The sequence below is a fragment of the Phyllostomus discolor genome, chromosome 4, assembly GCF_004126475.2.
Source record: "Phyllostomus discolor isolate MPI-MPIP mPhyDis1 chromosome 4, mPhyDis1.pri.v3, whole genome shotgun sequence".
Taxonomy (NCBI): Eukaryota; Metazoa; Chordata; class Mammalia; order Chiroptera; family Phyllostomidae; genus Phyllostomus; species Phyllostomus discolor.
Window position 1 is genome coordinate 128547046 of NC_040906.2, and position 22931 is coordinate 128569976.

At 39.5% G+C, this 22931-nt stretch overlaps 1 pseudogene; it reads right to left on the bottom strand.

Moving 5' to 3' along the window:
- Nucleotides 1-16811: 16811 nt before the first annotated feature.
- LOC118499945 overlaps nt 16812-22931 on the bottom strand; it is a 59010-nt pseudogene continuing 52890 nt past the window's right edge.

The following is a 22931-nucleotide window of genomic DNA, read 5'->3' on the forward strand; positions in this document are numbered from 1 at the left end:
TCTTGAACATTTATGGTAGCGGTATTTTTTTTCTAATATATCACTTCAGGCAAGGGAAACAAAGAAAAAAATAAACAAATGGAACTACATCAAACTAAGTTTTTGCACAGCAAAAGAAACCATCAACAAAATGAAAGACAACCCATTGAATGGGAGAACATATTTGTCAATGATACATCTGATAAGGAGTTAATATCCAAAGTTTATAAAGAACTTATAAAACTCAACACCAAACAAAACAAAACAAAACAACAATCTAATTTAAAAATGGGCAAAGGACTTGAATAGATACTTCTCCAAAGAGGACATACAGGTGGCCAGTAGACATATAAAAAGCTGCTCACTGTCACTAATCATCATAGAAATGCAAATGAAAACTACAATGAGATATCACCTCACACCTATCAGAATGGCTATTATGAATATATTAACAAACAATTGTTGATAAGAGTGTGGAGAAAAGGGAACCTTCATGCACTGTTGGTGGAAATGTAGATTGGCACAGCCATGGTGGAAAGTAGAATGGAGATACCTCAAAAAATTAAAAATGGGACTGTCTTATGACCCAGCAACTCTACTTCTGGGAATTTATCTGAAGAAACCCAAAACACTAATTCAGAAGAATATATGTACCACTAAGTTCACTGCAGTGTTATTTACAATAGCCAAGATTTGGAAGCATTCCTAGTGCCCATCAGTAGATGAGTGGACAAAACAGCTATAGGACATTTATACAATGGAATACTGCTCGGTCATAAAAAAGAAAGAAAATTACCTTTTGAGACAATATGGATGGACTTGGAGAATATTATGTTAAGTGAAATAAGCCAGTCAGGGAAACACAGATACCACATTATTTCACTTACATGTGAAATCTAATGAACAAAATAAACAAACAGAATGAAACAGACTCGTAGATACAGAGAACAGACTGACAGCTGTCAGAGGTGAGGAGGTTGGGAGCCTGGGTGAAAAAAGTAAAGGGATTAATCAAAAAGAAAAAAGGAAAGGAAAAGAAACCATATAGAGAGACAACAGTATGGTGATTATCAGAGGGAAAGAGGGTTGGGGGGAGGTAGAAGAGGGTAAAGCGGGGATAAATGGTGATGCAAGGAAGCTTGACTTGGGGTGGTGAACACACGGTGCAATATGCATGTATGTGTTGTAGAAATGTACACCTGAAATCAATGTAATTTTATTAACCAATGTCACACCAACACATTCAATAAAAAAAAGAATAAAATAGATTGCTTCGATTCCCACAAAAGTTTAAGAGACAATTAAGAGCTGGGGCAGTGTTGAATGATAAGTTTCATCACTTACATGAGGGCACTTCTTCAAGACTGTGAAGGGAACTGTTTTATATTTGTTTGTTTTATTCTTACCTGAGGACATGTTTTTCATTGCTTTCAGAGAGACAGGAAGGGAGAGAGAGAGAAAGAGAAAGAAAGATCAATGGGTTTCCTCCCATACACACCCCAACCAGGGATCAAATCCACAACCTAGGTATGGGCCTGGACTATGAATTGAACCTGCGACCTTTAAGTGTACAGGATGATGCTCCCACCAACTGAGCCACACTAGCCAGGGTGAGAGGCAGCTGTTTTATCTAATGTACAGGCACAACACAAAGTGTCCAAAAAAATAAAAAATAAAAAACAAAGGAATATGTTGCATATGACCACCAAAAAGGCAAGATAAAAAACTCAGAAAAAAGTTTTTAATGAACAGAAAGAGATAAGTGATTTACCTGATAAATAGTTCAAAATAATGGTGATAAAATTGCTCATTGAGCACAAGAAAAGAATGGATAGAGAATTTCAACAAACTTTTGGTATTTCAAAGGTAATCTCTCAGGGTTACATCAGTCTGTCGCCATCAGGTTTTTGAATTATTGTGTAGATTAAGAAATGGCACCTACTAGGAAGGAATTGGGAATCTTGAGATAAATGTTTGTATTTGTCCCAGACCTGAGTTTTCTGTATACCTACGTAATTCAAAGAAGTTCATTAGCTTGGTTATCCCCTGTCAAAACAAAAACAAAGCCTGAAAATGATATCCATCACATTTCTAACAAAGTATGTATCAGCACCCAGATGGCCACAGTTCAGGTAAAGCCAGCTATAGAGGGAAGAGGATTCTTCCAGAAAGGAAGCCCTCCCTATGCGCATAGGTTATAACAGGGAAAGTAGCATACTACGAATTTCTGTAATAAATTGTGTAAGGTTTGTGTCATAAATTGAGTCATAAGAAATACTATGCATGGTCTTTTTTCTGTAATAAGATTGTTACTGTTGGTCTAGAGATTTGCCTTATTCCCATTATGACTTCTGGAAAGTCTTTCTGTATCTCAGCATTTACTGCTGATCAGACCAGGATGGATGTGCAAATATAATTCAGATTCCATCCTGCAAATGACAGGTAGTGTGAGCTGGGACGAGTTGGCTACCTGCTGTGCAGGAACACCCACTCTGGTTTCTCATCAACCAGCCTTTCCTCAACCTCCATTCTGCTGCCAGTACATTTTCCACCTAGAAACGTGTCAACTCCCAGCTGTTGCCTAGAGGAGTAATTCACAGTTCCTTTGACAGGCACATAAGGTCATTTACAATTTGGCCTCAACCTAATTCACTCCTTTTTCTTCCTGGACGCTGTAATCCTGTGCCCTACATTCTAGCTTCAGTTCATTTTTCAGCATTTCTTTAAACAGCGCTGCCCTTCACTCTGTGCCTTTATCCAAACTGCTTCTTTTGCCTGAAAATGCTCTTTGCCCGTTACTGTCTCACAAATGCTCACGGTTCCACATCCTACTCAAAGGCTGGGCAGCCTCCCCTTGGAACTTCCCTCCCTACTGGCAGAGAGTTCATCACTCTCTCTGGCCTCCTCGACCTTCTGTGCACATCTCCTCTCAACCACTCACAGAATAAAAGTTATCTCTGTTCCCCCGAGGGTGAGGGCCACATGTTTCATCTCTTACCGCCAGCTCCAATCCTAGAGCCTCACATTTGCACTTACCAAGTGGCTGAAACTATATTTCAGGTTTGCAGTTTATAGGCATGCTGCTAAGCTTTGTGGGAGATGCTGCTTCCAAAACTAAGCTCCTGTGGACCTTGTTTTAGGTGATAGCTTTAGAGGAGATACTAGGTTCTAATGAGGTCCTTCTGCCTCACTCAGACAGGGGCCCACTGGACTCAAGTTTCACTGAATCCCACGTCAAGCAGTCTCTGTTAAGGCAAGGCTCTGCTTAGGAGATGCTCAACACCTGTAATCGTAGGGTGTTAGAGTCAGAAGAGATCTTACAGAGGTCCCCAGCCTAATCTCAGTTAAACACCTGAGGAAACTGAGGCTAGAAAAGGTTGGGCAATGCTCCAGGTAACACACAAAGCTAGAACCTGAAATGTGAACCGGAATGTGAACCTGAAATCCCCCCCACCTCACACTGCCCAATGCTTTGACACTCACAGTTCTTCATATCCAGCTCTGTCTCTTCTGGGACACTTTCTCTGCTGCTCAGCATGCACAGGGATGGCAGGCAAAGCGCACAGACATGTTCAAATCTCTTCCTTCAAATAAGAGCGATTGGACATGGAAAGGAAATTGACTATGATGTTTTCCAAACTGAGCTCTATTACGGCAGCCCGATGACTCCTTCCCACTTCCCCACTTGGTGAACCACTCTGAAGGTCGACTTGGACCACGTCAAGGCCTGGGGAGGGCTTGTCCTTGGACCCTTGGATTCTCACACCAGCCTTCTCAGGTTTCCCCTTTTCTCCACCCACACCGCTCTCTGCTTCCTTAGCATTTAGGCATCTCAGAATCAAGTATTTAATGTGCTTTTTCTAATATTTACTCATGAAAGGTCATTGCACTGGAGTTTTGAGAAGGAGAGATGCAAAGGAAATAAAATAACCTATAATAAGCACATCCTGTGTAGCTTTCACACTGGATATTCATGCACAAATGTTTATATGTAGAGACATTTTAAAATAGAGGCATTTATTCATGCCAGGAAATAGGTAAATGAAGTATGAAATAAAACTAGGAAGGGGGCAATGTTGAACTAGATGATCTCTAAAGATATTTCCAGGATAAAATTTTGTGATTCTTTTGAGGGATGAATCCAGTTGGAAAAGCCTCAAGGTTTCCACAAGAGTTTTTTGATTCTTTGTCCACAAGGGTAATAAGAAATAGAAGCAAAGCCAACCACATTTAACTTTGCTTTTGAGACCATGGACTTAGGATGCCCATCAGTTTGCGCATGACAGCGCCAGCCAGGCTCTCTCTCACATCTCTTATAAACACACCCTATGGTTATTTATTAGCACGTCATAAAGGCCTTAAGTGACAAGCGTGCCCTTGGGTCTCTGCCACAGAGAGATCCCCACACAGTGGAAACACACTCAACAGGAACTGTGATCCTAGTTTTTCTGCCCTGGGCCTCATCGGGACCCAGCATGAAGGGAAAATGAATTCATTTCCAGAGTGTAGATTCCAGTGTCCAAAAGCTACAGTGCTATAACTGCATTTACTTTAAGAATAAGGTCAAGTGGTGCAGCGCTTTCATAACTGATTATAATTCAAGACAGTGAATACTTCCAAAGTGACCAGTGTTTAAAGTGTTCAAAAGAAAAATAGAAAAAGTCAACTATAAAGCTACCAAATAGTTTCATAATTTACACAAGATTATAAACTTGATAAATACTTATAGAAGTTAGAAATATCCTTTTGAATATGGAAATGCCCTTTAAAGGTTGATAATTGCCCTATAAAAGAATATACATGAGAATGTTTTAAAATTTCCTTAAAATTCCTCAGACTGGGAGTTCTAGTTCAAGACGGTGACACATAAGGCTCCTAAATGCACCTTCTCCCAGGAACACCCAGAATCTATAGCAACATATGCGACAACTCCCTCTAAAATAATCCAGAAACCAGCTGAGTGACTCCCACACACTGGGCAAATGAGGGAAAACCCACTCTGAAGTGGGGAGGAGAGGCTGAGGTACAATCTTGTCATAAACCTCAGCCATCAAGGCACAGCAACACACAACTGGGAGAAAGCTCACGACTCCCAGCTTTTCCCTGAGGAGATGAGTTTGGACTGCATATATTGTACGTCAAGTCCTAAGACGTTCACCTGAGAGATGGGCCCTCAAAACATCTAGCTCTGTAAGTCAATGGAGCTTGTGTCTATGAGACCCACAAGGCAGTCCAAGATACATCTGCAAATCAATCAGTGTGATTGATCAATCAGCACATAAGCAACATGACTGTTAAAAACTGTATGATTATCTTTGCAATGCAGCAAAAGAATGACAAAATTTAACAAAGACTCAACAAGTTGTGTACAGAGGGACAGTACCTCAGCATAATAAAGCCCATAGCTAACATCATGCTCAACAGAATTCAGGAAAACAGTCTACTATTTATCAGTTTCTTATAAAGAATATGGTAAAGGATACAGATGAACATTGTGATGGGAGAGACGCACAGAGCAAGGTGGGGAGGGGCCTGAAGATTCTGTGCCCTTTCTGGTGGCCATTCTCCAAGAAAGTCCCTATGTTCAACAACGCAGAAGCTCTCTGATTCCCACATAATTGGGATTTTTGAAGGCTTCCTCACACACGCCTTGAGAAGTGGGGGTGTGGCTGAAAAGCTCAAGCCTCTGATTATGGTTCAGTCTCTCTAGTGACGAGTACCCATCCAGGAGCCCACTCAGAGTCACTTCACTAGGAAAAGAGAGACATCCTATCACTAAGGATTGGGGGAGTGGCAGAGAGAATGGATGAAGGTGGTCAAAAGATACAAGCTTCCAATCATGAGACTTAATTCCTGGAGATATAATATATAGCATCTTGACTATAGTTAATAATACTGTTTTGTATATATGAAAGTTGCTAAAATAAATCTTAAAATTTTTCATCCCAGAAAAAAATAGTAACTATGTGAAATGACAAAAATGAACTTATTGTGGTAGTTATTTCACAATACATGCATATATCAAATCATTATAATTGGCAAAAATAAAAACTGCATGTGATCAGTTGTAAACACATTTAAAAGAGGTCTGAATTTTTCAGCAATCTGGTTAACTGACTTAGCATCAGGTGAATGGGTTTTAGGAAGAGAGGCTTGAATGACTATTGGAAAGATCTTCTCAAGTATTCAGACTGCAAGCTACAAACGTATATTAATGGAGCTCCATTTGAATATTTCTTGGCTTGTCTTTGGTCACCCTCTTTTTCCATTTCCCATAAAGGCTATATAGAACTTTTACCAGCCTCTACATACTCTCCCTACTTGTACCTAACCCTGTTCTAAGCAGATGCCTTTACCACTTCATTGAGAAAACTATCAGGTAAGAATTCCAGCTTCTTACTCCCAAGCCACAAAACAATTTGTTCTCCTACCTATCTCTTTCTTTTCCCTGCCAATCTCAGAAAACGAGATACCTTCCTGTTCAGGATTAAATAGGGGGAGTTAAACAGGAAGGCAAGGAGGATGGGAAGCATATGCTTAGTGAGGGAACAGCCTATAAGATGGTCTGAAATTGAGAAGCAACATGACAAGTTGGAGGAAGTGAAAGAAGTTTAGCATGTTTGCAGTGAGGCAAGGGTCTTGATCCTAACTGAGGGCAGTGGGTGCCATGGAACTGTTCTATTCTGGGAATTGACATAATGAGATTTGTCTTTCATCTCTGGCTGCAGTGGGGTTCAAGTGTGGAGATCAGGAAGAAGGTGTTAAAATTGGAAGAAATTGGAAGCAGGAAGACCAGTAATCCAGAAAAGAAATGATGGTGGTTTGAACTTGGGAAATGTGTGGCTGATTCCCAATACACTTAAGAGACAGAACTGACAGGACATGACAGTGATTGATGAGGGTGGAGAGGATGATGCCTAGGGTTTCAGCTTGTTCAACCAGGATTTGGTGTGGCATTTACTGAGATAGAGAACAGAAGGGTCAAAGGAGATTGAAGTGTGGTAGTGAATGATAAAGTCAGTTTTTAGTATGTTAAAACTGAGGTACTTGCAGCACATCAAACAGAGAAATTCGATCAATAGAAACATTTGTGGATCTGAAACAAAGAGATAGGCTTGACTGAAGATAAGGGTTTGGGAGCAATTTACCTATAGATGTAATCAAGCTGTGGGATTGCCTGGAGAGAGTGTGCAGAATTAAACAGGTTCATGATGGGACCCCAAAGAATAGCAAGACATATGGGCTGGGTATGGGGAAAGGAGGCCATAAAGGAGACTGCAGACACCTAGCAGAGGGGTAGGAAGAAAGCCCTGAATGCGGGGCCTCAAAAACCGAGGGAATGAAGAGTTTCAGATGGAGAAACCAATCATCATTGTGTTACATGCTGTCATGTGGCCATTGGATTTAATGACAAAGTCCATTGTTTACCATGGTGGGAGGAGCATTTTCATGAGTGAAAGGCAGGCTGTGGGTTGAGGGTCAGAAGCGAGGAGAGTGAACAAAGTAAAAGCAGAGAGAGGTGGGATAACACCTGGGGAGTTCAATGAGGGAAGTTCAAACTGGAAAGAAGTCTTTGTTTAAGCAATTTGTAAATTATTCATTTATGCACAACAGATGGACTATATGAATAAAATAGGGGTATTCTCTACTCTTAAGGAAGAGACAAGTAGAAAGGAGTTGATAATACAAAGAGAGAAGGAGAATAACTGATAGTATGGGGTATGAGAAAATGAGGAAGCGGGTGGGAATGTGAGCAGTGGTTGTGGCAGGCAAAATAATGGGTCTCAGAGGTGTCCTTGCCCTGACCCCTGATGCTCTGGATATGTTAGCACATGTTACAGCAAGAGAGAATTAAGGTTGCTAATCAGATGACTCGAAGATGAGGAGACCAGCCTGGACTGCACAGGTGGGCTCAGTGTAATACAAGAGTAATAATACAGTGTAATATAAGTGCCACGAGGAGACAGAAGAGAGGGCCAGAGTGATGGCAGTGTGAGAGGCACATGGTCCAACATTGTTGGCTTTGAGGACAGAAGAATGGGGTCATGAGCCAAGGAATTTGGTGGCTCTAGTAGCTAGAAAAGCTAGGAAACAGATTTTTCTCCTAGATCCCCATGGAAGAATTCAGCCCTGCCAACACCTGCTTTAAACCCAAAGCCCCATGCCAGACTTCTGACCTACAGAACTATAGGGGGAAAAATATGTACTGTTTGAAGTCACTAAGTTTGTTTGTGGTCATTTGTTACAGTAGCAAAAGGAAACTACTATGATGACCTTCAAATATTTTTGCCCACTTGAATGCTAAATAATTTTTGTTTTTCTAATGCTTACCCAAGGACATATTTTTTATTGATTTTAGAGAGAAAGGAAGGGAGGGAGGGAGAGAGAGAAAGAAAGATTGATGTGGGTGCTCATTTGCCTCCCATATGCATCCCCACGGGTGACCAAACCCACAACCTAGGTGTGTGCCCTGACCAGAGATTGAACCTGCAATGTTTTGGTGTAGGGGACAATGCTCCAACCAACTGTGCCAACTGGCTAGGGCAACCCTAAATAATTTTTAAAAAACTGTGTGCCCACTCCCATATTTTTATGCAAACATCTAGAATTTTGTATACTAAGTTAAAAAAGTTAAAAAGGATATAATCTCTGCTATATGTACATATTTTATTTTTAAAAAATGGTGTTAGATCACTCTTTTAAATGTAAACAAGGAAATCTAAACTACATAATGACTCACTATCATCTACAAATGAGCACTTTAACAGATGAAAAATTACCTTCTCTCCTTGAAATATTTTCATTTTAATTCCCCCAAAGAACTGCATCCTAATGTAATATAACTTTATGCTTAAAAGTCTTTTGTATCATTCTATCAAACTTCTCTGCAACCAAATATGTATATAAATGGAAAGGTTAGTATTTTTCTCAAAGATAATGTATGTCAGTATAAGTTACACTTATTTTAATACATGTTTATCAAATCAATATGTTATACATAATGATAATTCTAGAAAGTAAAATTTTATGGGAATTGCATTACTTTGTGAGATGGATGGGGTTTTTTTCTAATTAGGTTATGTATCCATAGATAAATATGACATCGCTAGAGAAACAGGGTTCAGCATCGCCTATACTCCTATTTTTATATTTGTTAAATAAAAAATATTATTTACACAGTAAAGGAAGAAAATTGAGTAATTTTATAACATCATTAAATTCTTAGAAATTCTTCCAAGTTATGTAATCAAATTCATAGTAACATAAAAATGATATTGAAAAATTTAGCTACTGACCATTATTAGGCTTACATTTAATTCTGTTGAAGGAAAAGCATGGAAAAGTGATGACTGACTGACCAAAGTATTTTTACCTGACACTTACAATTACTAACTTCTCATTTTCTGGAAAATACACTTAGAAGCTTTAACCAGGCTGATCAAAATGCCTCCTAATTGCACCTGCTATTCTTACAGTTAGAAACTCCTTGCACTGGGAGCTAAAAATACAGACAACTGAGCAAAAACTAATACCACGAAATTGGAAATTGTGTATTTTAGGACTTTTCCCATTGGCTTTGAGTGGTGACCTATATATTCATCTAAATTTTAATTTTCTACATGACCAAAAACTGCTTTCAGAATATGTGGAGGTCAGAGAGTCACACAGGAGTATTATTATACACAGATTGGTGATTTCATTGTATTGTTGAAGGTAATTGTTTAACTTTATACACTGAGAGAATTCCACAGCATATCTGCCTCTGAGAGGGAGAAATTAATATTCATTTTCCTAAATTTCAGGGCATTACATCCTAGATTGATTTATGCAACATGGTATCCTCTTTCCATACACAAGGAAATGCTCTGCTTTACAAGTGCACCTTAACCTGCCTCGTGGAAATTCACAGCAGAAAAAAAAGGTATTGGGCCACCAGTAAATGTGGGACTTAGGTGAATTAACCTTTTAAAACATTATTTATAGTAGAATTGATAACATTTCTATTAAACTAATGTAAGCTTAACATACACATAATAGTGATGAATAAATAGCAGTGAAGTGATTGACAAGGAGTAGCAAACAGGAGACCTGCATATCAGAAAAAAGTGAATATGGATTCAATAACATTTTAGTATAAGTTAATGAAATTTTTTTCTCCCAGACATCTGAATAAATGTTCAGGATTCTATAAATGTTAACTTACCTTCAAATATTTTCCTTTTCCCTGAAGATGTAACACTCACTGGTTGAGCAACTTTCTCACTTCCTCCTTGAGATCATGAAAATACTTCTGAAACCTAGATCAAGGCACACCTAAATGAGTTCTCACCAAAAGTTTTCATTAAAACAAAATTTTTAAAAACCACAGCAGGTCCCAGTCATAGGCTACTGGATTTCCTGGAATGCCTTCCAAGTATCTCAAATATTCTAATTCTAGGACAGGTAGAAAGATGAGCTACAGAGTCTTGCTTTGAGTTTGTCACTTGGGTAAAATAAGGCACTGCCGCCTTTGGTATTTTTTCTGTTCTCTCTGGTCTCTTAGCACGTTCCCTGAGGTGGCTTGTCCTTTGGCGGTAGTCCAGGAACGGAAGAAGGGAAGTTGTTAAATGAACTTGTTATCACTCCTTTTCCCCCACCTCACAAAATATCGGATTTCAGAGCATCCCAGCTCTCTTACCATGGGTTCCCCTAAGAGCAGAGCCCGAGATGGAGTGTGCCTGCCAGGCACAGGCAGAGGGCAGTTAAGGCAGAAGAGGGAGAGCCAGTGCAGGAAGCTGTACCCAGTTGTCGGCTACGGAGGCCTGGCTGCTGACTACCACATGCTCATCTCAGGAGTCTACTAGAAAGCGTCTCAGGACCAACTCTCCGAATAAAGGGGGTAGGCTTTATCTGCTTGCGTCACTGCTCAAGGACGACCGTGCAGAGAGTTAACTTCCTCACACAGCAGATTGTGCTGGTGTGAGTGCCCGTTAACACACAGCACCAGGGAAGATGAGGCCGGGAGCTTGTAGCTTGTACCTGCATGAAGGTGGTCAAAGCCTGTGCAGAACTGGACAGGGGAATAAGAGGGGAGGGACATGGCAAGGATTGGAAGAGGTCACGGAAGGCGGATACAGAACCTAGGATGTTAGAGCCACACTGAGCCCTTGTAAGAAATATGTAAGGTAGGAAAAGACAGGAGGCCCACAATGTGTTTCAGGTGCTTAATTCACTCAATAAGGCTCTGCTGAGACTAAAATCTTGAATTATTTCTTTGGCATGATTTTACACCCTAGAGAAATGTATCCAAGTATTATTAAGAATGGGCAAGGAGCCCTGGCAGGGTAGCCCAGTTGGTTAGCATGTCATCCAGATAGCCAAGGTCATGGGGTTCAATCCCCAGTCAGGGCACATACAAGAATCAACCAATGAATGCATAAATAAATGGAACAATAAATCAATTTTTTTTCTCTCTCTCTCCCTACCTCCCTGTCAACAGTCATTAAGAAAACAAAGAGATAAAGAAAAGAATGGGTGAGGAGAATGTCTCTGTGTGTGTGTGTGTGTGTGTGTGTGTGAGAGAGAGAGAGAGAGAGAGAGAAAAGAAAGAGATTACTAAAGGAGATGTGGGAAAGGATTTTTCTAGTGCTCCAGCCCAAAGAGTATTTTCAGGCAGGTCAGTTTCAAGAGGGGTCATATGGAATGGGAGGCTCTGGAAATTGATTCCTTTGAGACTTTTGTTGACAACATATCCAGTAGTCTTCATGGGTTTACATACGCACTTTTGAAGTCATCCAAAGCCCAGGTGGAGACATTAGCCTTCAGGAGGAGGAGGCAATTCAATCATTTCAGTACAGGGGAGGACAGAGGGTTTGTGCCATCCTCTTTGTCTGCCCTGCCACTCCCAAATTGCCCTTTCCTACACGAGTGGCTGCAATCCTTACTCGCTCACTCCAACAAGCTAGAAACTTGAAAGGCACCCTGGACTTCCTTCCTTCTGCACTTTGCACACCAGAACTCTGTTGATTTTTCACCCCCAAATACTCTTACATTCATTTGATTTTCTCCACCCCCATGCCACTAACTTAGTCTAGGACTTCATTATATTTTTCCTGGACCATTATAAAAGCCTCCAATCTGGTTTTACTACCTCCATTCACTTTAGTCCTTCATTCTATTCCCCAAATTGCTCCCTAAAAGTGATCTCACTAAAATGTAAATCAAATCATGTTACTCCCTTGCTTAAAATTCAATGACCTCCCTTTGCCAACAGGATAAAATTCCAACTGCTTAGCATGACTTATAAAGTCCTTCATGATTTAACTCGGACTACTAGTGTTATCCAAAATAGGCAATTATGCAAATATAGTTTTCTCCACTTGGAATGCCCTTGTAAATATAATCGAGCTTCATTAATATTGCACTGTGTTAAGGGGGCTGTTTATCTGGTTTCCCCACTTTGGAAACAAAATCTTTTCCATTATGAAACATTTCAAGCCCATAGGAAGGCAGAGAGAAAAATACTGGAAAATACCACCAAGCTCTGTCAAATCTTAAAACCTTGACAGATTTCCTTCAGATACATTTTCTTTGTTAAGAATTGTCATTGCAGATATGGTTCAGAGACTCATCCCCCTCCTTTCACTTCTCCCTCTTCAGAGGCGGCCACCCTACTGAATTTGGTATTTATTGTTTTATTCTTTTCATATGTTGCTGATGCCTCCATAAATTCTACATGGTATTGTTTTATACACTTTAAGCTTTATGTAAGTGGTATTATGTGGTATGCACCCTGCAACTTGCTTATTTGCTCAAAAATGCTTTATTCAAGCTGATCCATGAGACTCTAATTCTAAAGGGCTACTTAGTATTCCACTGTTTGAACACAACACAGTTTATTTATCCATTCTCCTATTAATGGGTATTTAGGTTGTTTCCAATATCCTACTATTATAAATAATGCTTCAATAAATATTTTGCATTCGTGTCTCCTTGTGTGCACATGGGATGGGTTTCCTAGGTTATATACCTAGGGTGGGATTCCTAGGAGAATGATATGTACATCTTAAATATTAGTACCTATTTTTCAAAATTCTTCAAGAAATGTCCATTTAAATTTTTCTCCAAAGGCAATAGATTCTTGACTCTACTAGGCAGATCAGGTACAAGTATGAATTTGGTTCAAGTATAAAACATAACAATACTTAAAACAGGTTCTTAAATTAGCAACTTCATGAAGTTTATGAGAGAACCTTATAAATGATTGCATCAGTGTTCAATTATGAGAGTTTCAGGACTTACTGTGTGTGAGAGAGAGTATTTTGTTTGTATAAGCAAGAAAGAAATGATGTGATTCTGGTATCAGTCTCTAGCTCCTTCTCTCTGGAGGCGCTGGTATCGCTGGCATTCTAAAGAATTGGCTTTCTCCTGAGTACTCAGGTTCGAGGAACCACTTCTGTTCATTAATGGAATCAGTCAGTAAATTTTTATTGGGGGCCTACTGCATAGCTGGCACCATTCAGAGACCTGAAGGTACACCGGTTAAACTAAAGACAAAGTCTTAGCTTTCCCAGAACTTATATTCTGATAGGGGTAGAGAGACAGATGAATATGTGTACATATAAACATATATCGGTTGACAATAAGTGCAATTTAGAAAACACAGGGAAAGGAGAATAGGGATGTTATAAAAAGTGGTCATGGAAGATCTTACTGCAAAGGTGACATTTACATATGTGTTAAAGAAAGTGAGAAAATGAGCCATGCAATTCCAAGAGGGAAGAGCTTTAGAAGCAAAGGGAAGGAAAGTACAAAGGCTCTGAAGAGGGAGACTGCTCCATCTGAACAGACTGCGTATTCAAGGAGGCCATTGTGGCTGAGGCTATACAAGCAGGGAGTGGGCAGAAGTGATGGAGGTGACATCAGGGGTAGAGGTGTTGGGAAGGAACTGTGGATTCTAGTCTGACTAGAGTGGGAAACCATTGGAAGGATTTGAGCAGAGGAATGCCCAAATCTGATATAAGTTTTTGAGCAATCACTTTGACTGCAAGAACAGAAACAGGGAGACCTTTTGTGGAGGCTATTGCACTATTCTCAGTGAGAGATGATTGTGATTTGGACCAAGATTTTGTGAGCAGACATGCTGAGAACAGGTCACATTCTGGATGTATATTGAAAGAGATTTGGTGTTGCACTGGATGTGGGCTGGAACAGAAAGAGAAGAGTCACCAAGATTTCTGGCATGAACAATGGAAATATGGAGGTACTATTAACTGAGACAGGTTAAGATCAGAGTAGAAACACATTGGGGGTGGAGTAAGAAGTTTCTTTTGGCATGTGATAAGACTGAGATTCCTATGAGGCTTCCCAGTATAAATGTCTAATAGGCAGTGAGATATGTGAACTTGGAGTTCATGGTTGAGACCTAGTCCAGAGGTAGAAATGTGGGAGTCATTAGCCTATAGATAATTTTTAAATGTGTGAAGCTAGGTGAGACATCCTAGGAAGTTAGTTTAAACAGAGGAAGGAAGAGGTATGAGGGCTAAGTTTGAGGGTTCTCCAACTTTCAGAGGCAAAGAAATGAGGGAGAATCAAGGGATACTATTAGAGATAGCAGAAGAACCCAGTGCCAGGTGGTATCTCCAAAGACAAAGGAAAAAATGTTTCCAGAAAGAGGATGTGAGACATTCTATTAATTGGATAAAGCCTTTTTAAGGCTTAAAATTAGCTTTGGATTCAAAATAAACATAAAGATTTTGGTAACTTTGGTGAAAGCAATTTTAGTGGAGTGGTGGGGTCAAATGCCTATTTGGAGTAGGTTCAAGAAAAAATATGAAAAGAGGAATTGGAGAGAAGAAAATAGACAATTCTTTCAAGGGAAGATTTTATTGGGAAGTCTCTGTTCATGTTGAGGGCACCCACAGTTGGACAGCAGCTGGCTGTCTTAGTGCCCTTCCATGTCCCTGGGCAATAGCAGTTCTGGATTTTCACTCTAACGGCTTCATTCTCAGAGTCAGTTGGCTGTACCCTTCTCTGCCTCATCAGCATGTGAACTCACCTTCATGCTGCAACATCACACTGAGGCACCTCTACTTGTGGGAGTTCTTCAGCTTGGGCAAATTATTCTGGCCTTTACATATGTTTTTTGTATAGCCACATTATAGTATTACAATTTAACCCTCGGTAAGGGAGCAACTTTATGAAAACATGTGTTGTGACTTTTAGGGTCCCCAGTGCTATGTACAGTGTCTGCCTAGTTCTTAGTAATGTTCAGTTAACATTCAATAAACTAAACAGGATTTCTTTAAAGAAATGGAGGGTTCACATCTTCCCTTCCATTTCCAAGAAGCTAGCAGTGTGCCCTACTATTTCTAAACACTTTTATCCTCAGGGGAGCAGATTCTTGGGGAGAGCTTGGCAAAGCCCCATTTTTAATTTGTTTTGTTCTCATCATGAGTACTTCCAGTTGAAGGCATCAGGGGCCTCACTGACGCGCACTCTCAGGGGGCCTGCCCCTGTCTTTGGTCTGTCCTGTCGTGTTGATTTGTGGTGGCACTGAAGTGGGTGACCTGGAAGGCGCCTTTTCCCACGCACCATTAGGCCAAAGTGAGGGCTTCGTTAGTTCTTCACTGGAGCAAATGTGTTTTTCTAATGTGCCTTCACCAAGCGCTGATGTCATTTCATTCCCTGAATCATTTCAGTTAGTTTCCAGTCTTTTATTGTGCTTTGGAAGTCTTTTGAGATGACAAATTATTTCTATATTCAATTTGTTGATTTTTCTTTTCTTTGACTCTTCATGGCTGAAAGTCCCTGTATATTTAGTTTTGTGTGCTGTTTGGCCAAGAGGGAGTTATCCGAAATATAGTCGACACTATTCCTAAAGAATTTTATTCTTTTGCATTTACTCTCTCTGTTTATTCTTCCCTTTCTACTATTAATTAGCAAATTCATTTGCTGATAGCCACAATGAGGTTAGAATAAATGTACTGAGCTAGATATGCAGCAAAGCCCAATGTATTCAGAGTGGTAACAAGAGACCAATTCTATTCTGATAAACACCATTAAAAGGAAAAGATAAATCAAATCTTATGGCCTTAGTCAGCAAGTTTTATTCCACAAAAGAAATCTAAGCTGAACCACAGCTCTAATTTGGAGCCTTAGCTCAAAGTGACTGCTTTGTATTTTTCTCAAGGGTCAGAAAACCAAATCTGTATTCTGCTGGTCAAGCACACCGTAAAGAGTGCCACCTTCACCTGGGTTGTTTGGAAGGCCCATAAGTCTTGGTAACTTGGTGGATTTCGATGCACAGCCATGAGTTCCACAGGACATTAATTCTCCATTGCTTGTCCATTTGAAATAAAAAGTGTTGGTGAATACATTATACTCAGGGACCTCTAAATCCCACTTTAGTATGTTGTCATTCTCGAGGTCACTGATCTCCTTGGCTATCATTATTTCACTATCCAGAGTACATTTGAAGTTTGCAGCTATTGTGTCCTTTTTCTATGATCTTTGACAACTGCATCAGCTCTTATTCTTGAGGAAATTAACATTGCCTTTAGTTCACAAAGCAAGATTATTTGGAAAGGTCAACGGATGCAGCACATCATTCTGGTGTATTTCTATGGAGAAACATGCCTGCTATATTTCAGTTATGCCCCGTGTTAAAGGTCTAGTTTATTTATAGTGACTAGCCATATAGAAATAATCACTGTAAACTCATTTGTTATTTCAAAGAAACTAATTTCACTTAGAAGATTTTATGAATGGATCTATTAGAGGAAGTGCAGTGTAACAAACCATTGCTCTAGAGTTGGGTCTCTGGGGACTGTGGGAGCCCTGCCTGTTATCATTCAGTTGCCCTCAGGAAGTCCTTGAATGCGAAAGTCACCAGTACCTATTGGCAGCACACATAGGGAGTTAGCTAAATATTCTCTTCACTTTCATTAGGTATTTCAGTGATTTAGGTAAAGCTATTGTATTTTCTCCAACTGTTTCTTATAGTGGGTATTATCTTATACTATTGATACCAATGTTTAGGCCAGGATACAATGTGTGAAGAATGGAACTTTTAATTAGGGAAAGTGGAAAACATGTGGCAGTAAGTTCTGAGGGTAGATAGAAGTAAATAGAAATAGGACTGGAGGTTGTAACGAATCATGTTTTCAGCAAGATGCATCTGAATTATATCAGTAGGAGATCACCTGATCAGAAATTCTTATGTGTAAGAGGTACATGAATGTTTTATTGAGAACAATGTGGGTCAAGAAGAATCCTGGCTCCCTGGTTGGGGTTGCTCAGTTGGTTAGAGCATTGTCCCAATATGCTAAGGTTAGGTTGAGTGTTTGATCCCTGGTCAGGGCTTATAAAAGAAGCAGTAACCAATGAATGCATAAATAAGTGGAAAATCAAATTGATGTTTCTCTCTTTCTTTCTCCCTCTTTCCCTCCCCTTCCCTTCATTTCTCTCTCTAAAACCAATCAATAAAAAATAATAATAAAAGAAAAAGAAGGATCCTGGTGACCTGGCTGGATGTCTCAGTTAGAACATCGTCTTGATGAACCAAGGTTGCAAGTTTGGTCTCTGGTGAAGGCTTGTACAAGAAGCAACCAGTGAATGCATACATAAGTGGAACAACACATCGATCTCTCTCTCTCTGCCTTCCTCTCAACAACAAAAAAAGGGTCCTGGCTTGGCATATGAATACTGGCTACAAACCAATTGTATAGGCATTATTAATGCCTACTCTTATTTTCATTTTGTTAGCAACCCTTCCTAATACTCCAGTTGTATTATATAATTTTAGGAGACTCAAATGTAAATGCTCATCCCTGTAGGATTAGTTGCATTTAACCATAATTCCAGCTACTGTGACTGTAACAGTTTGGCCTTTTAATGCTCTATGGTTCAATGGCACAGGGAGGATGATTAGGACGCACAAATCTACTAGTTCATGAATGCTAGCTAATGTAGGCAAAACTCCTTCTGATGAAAACTGGTCTTCATTTTGTCTGCAAATAAGGTAAACAGGAAGGTGGAAGATGGCGGCCCACTAGGTGGGAGCCAGGACCACTTGTTCTTGCACCCAGCTTGGACACTTAGCTGATCTTGTGAAAAATAAAGTAAACAGTCAACGGAATCTGAGCTGATATGAAGTTTGGAAGCCAAAAGCCTCCTACAGAGGAGGCTTCAAAACGAATGGTTAGGAGGTTTTATGGGTGAACAGGGTAGTTCCTGGGTGTGGAGCCAGCAGGTGTGCTGCGTGCAGCTGTGGCACCTGCACACACTGAGAGCCTAGTCAGAGATGGCAGGAGCAGGGGGGTGAGGGGGTTGAGAGGAGATCTGAAAAAGAAAGGGCCCATTTTGAACTCCTCACAGGGAGGCCAAGTACACTGGGATCTAGGGCCCTATTTCACTGAGGCCATTAAAGCAGAAATTCAGAAAGTAGTGCAGCAAGGGGGATTCAGGGCTCCACCCAGCCTCGGCTTGCACATGGAGCTGCCCTCTGTATCAAGCAGGAGAGAGCTGACAGTCTTACGCAGATTGTCCCCCTCACCCCATGAAATGGACAGCTATATAATCAGAATCTATACATTACTGGAATACACTGGGACAGACTAATACAGGAGGTGTAGGGACAGCAGGAGCATACTCATAATTTTCCCAGAAGACTGATAGGTGTCTCCCAGGAGAGACACAGAGGCCCCACCCTCTCATTGCAACAGAAGCTCCCTGTAGAGGCAGGTGAAGGAGATACAGGCAGTGTTGCTAGAAGTTGGAGGACCCACCCTGGACCTTGTGCTGCTAAAAAACCAGAAACAGATTCAGAAAGAATTCAAAAAGCAAACACCAACCACTGAGATGAATTTCATCTAGCTTCTTCAGAACTTGCATGTTTTCTTTCCGTTCACATTGCTTTTTAATATTTCTTCTTTTGCTTTAATTGCATTCCAACTAACTCACTACTCTTGGTTTTTTATTCTTTTTATTCAGATTATATATATATTTTTCATATTATTGTTATTTCAAATCCAACGTAGTACCCTTACCTGGTCTTACTCCATTTTGCTATCTTCCTGAACTTCCTTATTGTTGTCAACTTTATTTTTTCCTGAATATGCTATGCCACATTCCCATTCCTTACTCTTTCTCCTCCATCTCCTTGCAAAAGTCTTCTTCTTTACTTAAGTCAGCTCACATTCTCCCCCCCCACCCTTATTATAGTCTTATTTTCTTTCCACCTTTATAAGTTGTGGCTAGTTGGGCGAGGATATCATGGTTATTGCTGTTCTCCAACGGTATTCCAATTTGTTTACTATTTGTTTGTACTTCAAATCCCATAGGACACTCTCCCCCTGTCTTACTCCATTTTGACTTCTCCTGCCCTTGATCAGTTGAGCTAGGCATTCTGTTTTCACTTTTTTCCCTTTCTTAGCCTGGGTTCTGTTTCTTACTCTTATTAGTTTTCCTCTTCCATCCTCTCAAGATCATTTTTCTTTACTATAGACATCTCATATTCACTTTTGATTTTTGCATAATATTCTTATTTACTTATCCACATTTATGAATCTTCACTCAGCTGTTGTTGTTATTGACTCTGCTATGGTATTTCTGTAATTTTGTTCCCATTGGTTCAATACCTTCTTAATTTTACTTCAAACCTCACAGTATACTCTTCCCTTTTCTTACTCCATTTTTGCTATCACCCTTCCCTGTTTTACTTACATTTTCAATTTTATTCTTTACCTTTCTTTGCCTTGTTTCTATTCCCTACTCTGATTATTTCTCTTCCCTTTTCTCACTCAAGATAATTTTTCCCTCTTTTAGTCATATTCCTTTTGTCCTATCTTATAATATTTTTAATCTCTCTCCATCTTTATTAATCTTTGCTCAATTGCTGTTAATATTGCTGATGTGGTAGGTTTTTATTTCCTGGCATGGGGTTGGCTTTAGTAATAGTATTGCTACTACTACTAGTAGTATTGCTTTGTTAACCAACACCTGTACAACAGCACATAAGATGAGGCAGGGGTTATGATTCCCAGTCAGCTCAGCTGGAGGGGAGAATCCACTAATGAATGAGCCACCGATAGGCAAAGTCCAAACACAACGGGAGCCCAAACAAATTGAATAAAGGGCAACCCTAGAGCATTGAGATCAGGTGATCAAAAAGACTGCACCAGTGAGTCCCACAGAACTGCTAACACAAAAGCCCACCCCACAAAGACAGGCAGACAAAGCAGAGTATCCTGAGATCCAGAAACAAATAAAAAGAGTCACCTAAAATGGGGAGACAAAAGAAGAACCCCAAATGAAAAGAAATGGAGAAATACCCAGAAAAAGAGCTAAATGAATTTGAGGAAGGCAATCTAGCAGACACAGAATTTAAAAAAAAATGTTTATAAGGATGCTCAAGGAACTCAGTGACAACTACAAGGAGCTGAGTGGAAACTACAGCAACATGAAAAAGGAAATAGAAACTATGAACAAGAACCAGGAAGAAATGAAGAAAACAATATCAGAAATGAAAAATACACTAGAAGAAATTAAGAGCAGGCTGGATGAAGCAGAGGGCCAAATCAGTGAGCTGGAAGACAAGGTAGAAAGAAATACCCAGGCAGAGCAACAGAATGAAATAAGATGTAAAAAGAATGAAGATAGTTTAAAAGAACTTCAGGACAACATGAAATGTAGTAACATTGGCATCATAGGAATACCAGAAAAAGAAGAAAAGAAACAAGGGATAGAAAACTTGTTTGAAAAAATAATGATAGAAAGCTTCCTTAACTAGGTGAGGGGAAAAGTTACAGAAGTTCAGAAAGCACAGAGGGCCCCAATCAAGATGAACCCAAAGAGGCCTACTCCAAGACACATCATAATTAAAATGCCAAATGTTAAAGGCAAAGACAGAATCTTAAAGGCAGCAAGGGAGAAGAAACAGTAACATACAAAGGAGCTCCAATAAAGATAGCAGCAGATTTCTCAACAGAAACAGCACAAGCCAGAAGAGATTGGCATAAAACATTCCACATAATGAAAAAGAAGGACCTACAACCAAGACTAATGTATCCAGCAAGGCTCTCATTTAAATTAGATGGTAAACTAAGGAGTTTACCTTAGCTAATTTAAAAGCTAAAAGAGTATGTCTCCACCAACCACCACTGTAAGAGATGCTACAGGGACTGCTATAAAAAGAAGAAAGAGAGACTGAGAGGGAGAAAGAAAAAGAGAGAGCAAGAGAGAGAGAGAAGTACACAGGTACAGAAATAATGGTAATGAATAAATACCTGCCAATAATAACCTTAAATGTAAATAGGTTGAAAGTTCCAATCAAAAGACATAGGGTAGCTGAATGGATAAGTAACAACAATGTGCATATATGCTGTGTACAAGAGACTCACATCAGAAAAAAAGTTCTACACAGACTGAAAGTGAAGGGATGGAAAAAAGATTCCAAACAAATGGACATACAAAAAAAAAAAGCCAGTGTAGGAATACCCGTATCAGACAAAATAGATTTCAAAACAGAGACCATAAAAAGAGACAGTGAAGGACACTTCATAATAATTAAGGGAAGCTTCCATCAAGAAGGTATATCCATTGTAAACATATATGCACCCAAAATAGGAACACCCAAGTATATAAGGAAAATCTTGAAAGACTTCAAGAAAGATATAGACAGTGACACACTTATAGCAGGGGATTTTAACACCCCATTGTCAATGATGGATAGATCTTCCAAACAAAGAATCAACAAGAATATTGTGACACTGAACAACATGCTAGATTGAATGAGCTTAATTGATATATACAGAATCTTTCACCCCAAAGAAGCAAAATACACATTCTTTTCAAATGCATATGGGGCATTTTCAAAGATGGACCACATGGTAGGACACAAAATAAGCCTCAGCAGATACCAGAGAATTGAAATCATATTAAGCATTTTCTCAGATCACAATGGCCTGAAACTAGAAACCAACCTCAAGGGAAAAACTCAAAACTATTCAAGTTTATGGAGACTAAATAGCATGTTATTAAACAATGAATGGGTTAATAATGAGATCAAGGAACAGATCAAAAAGTTTTTGGAAACAAATGAAAATGAACACACAACAATCCAAAACCTTTGGGACACAGTGAAAGCAGTACTGAGAGGGAAGTTCATAGCATTACAGGCTTACTTTAAAAGAAAAGTTTCAAATAAACAACGTAACCCTACATCTACAAGAGCTACAGGGACAACAACAAACAAAGCCTAGAGCATGGAGAAGGAAGGAAATAATCAAGATCAGAGCAGAATTAAATGACATAGAGATGAAAAAAACAATTCAAAGCATCAAAAAATCCAGGACCTGGTTCTTTGAAAAGATAAACAAAATTGACAAGCCTTTAAACAGACTAATCAAGAAAAATAAAGAAAGGAGCCAAGTAAACAAAATCAGATATGAAAGAGGAGTGATTACAGCTGATACCACAGAAATACAAAGGATTGTAAGAAATGACCATGAACAACTACATGCCAAGAAATTTGACAACCTGGGTAAAATGGGCCAATTTCTAGAAACATATAATCTTCCAAAACTGAATCAAGAAGAAGCAGAAAGCCTGAAGAGACCGATAACAGATAGTGAAATTGAAGCAGTAATGAAAAAACTCCCAGCACACAAAAATTACCTGTATGGCTTCACAGGTGAATTTTACCAAACATTTTAGGAAGAGCTGACTCCTATCCTGCTCAAACTATTCCAAAAACTTCAAGAAGAGAGAAGACTCCCAAACTCTTTTTATGAGGTCAGTATTATCTTAATTCCAAAACCAGGTAAAGACATACAAACAAAGAAAACTACAGGCCAATTGATGTCACTGATGAACATACATGATGAAATCCTCAACAAAATATTGGCAAACCAGATCCAGCAATACATAAAAAAGATCATACACCATGATCAAGATGGATTCGTCCCAGGGAT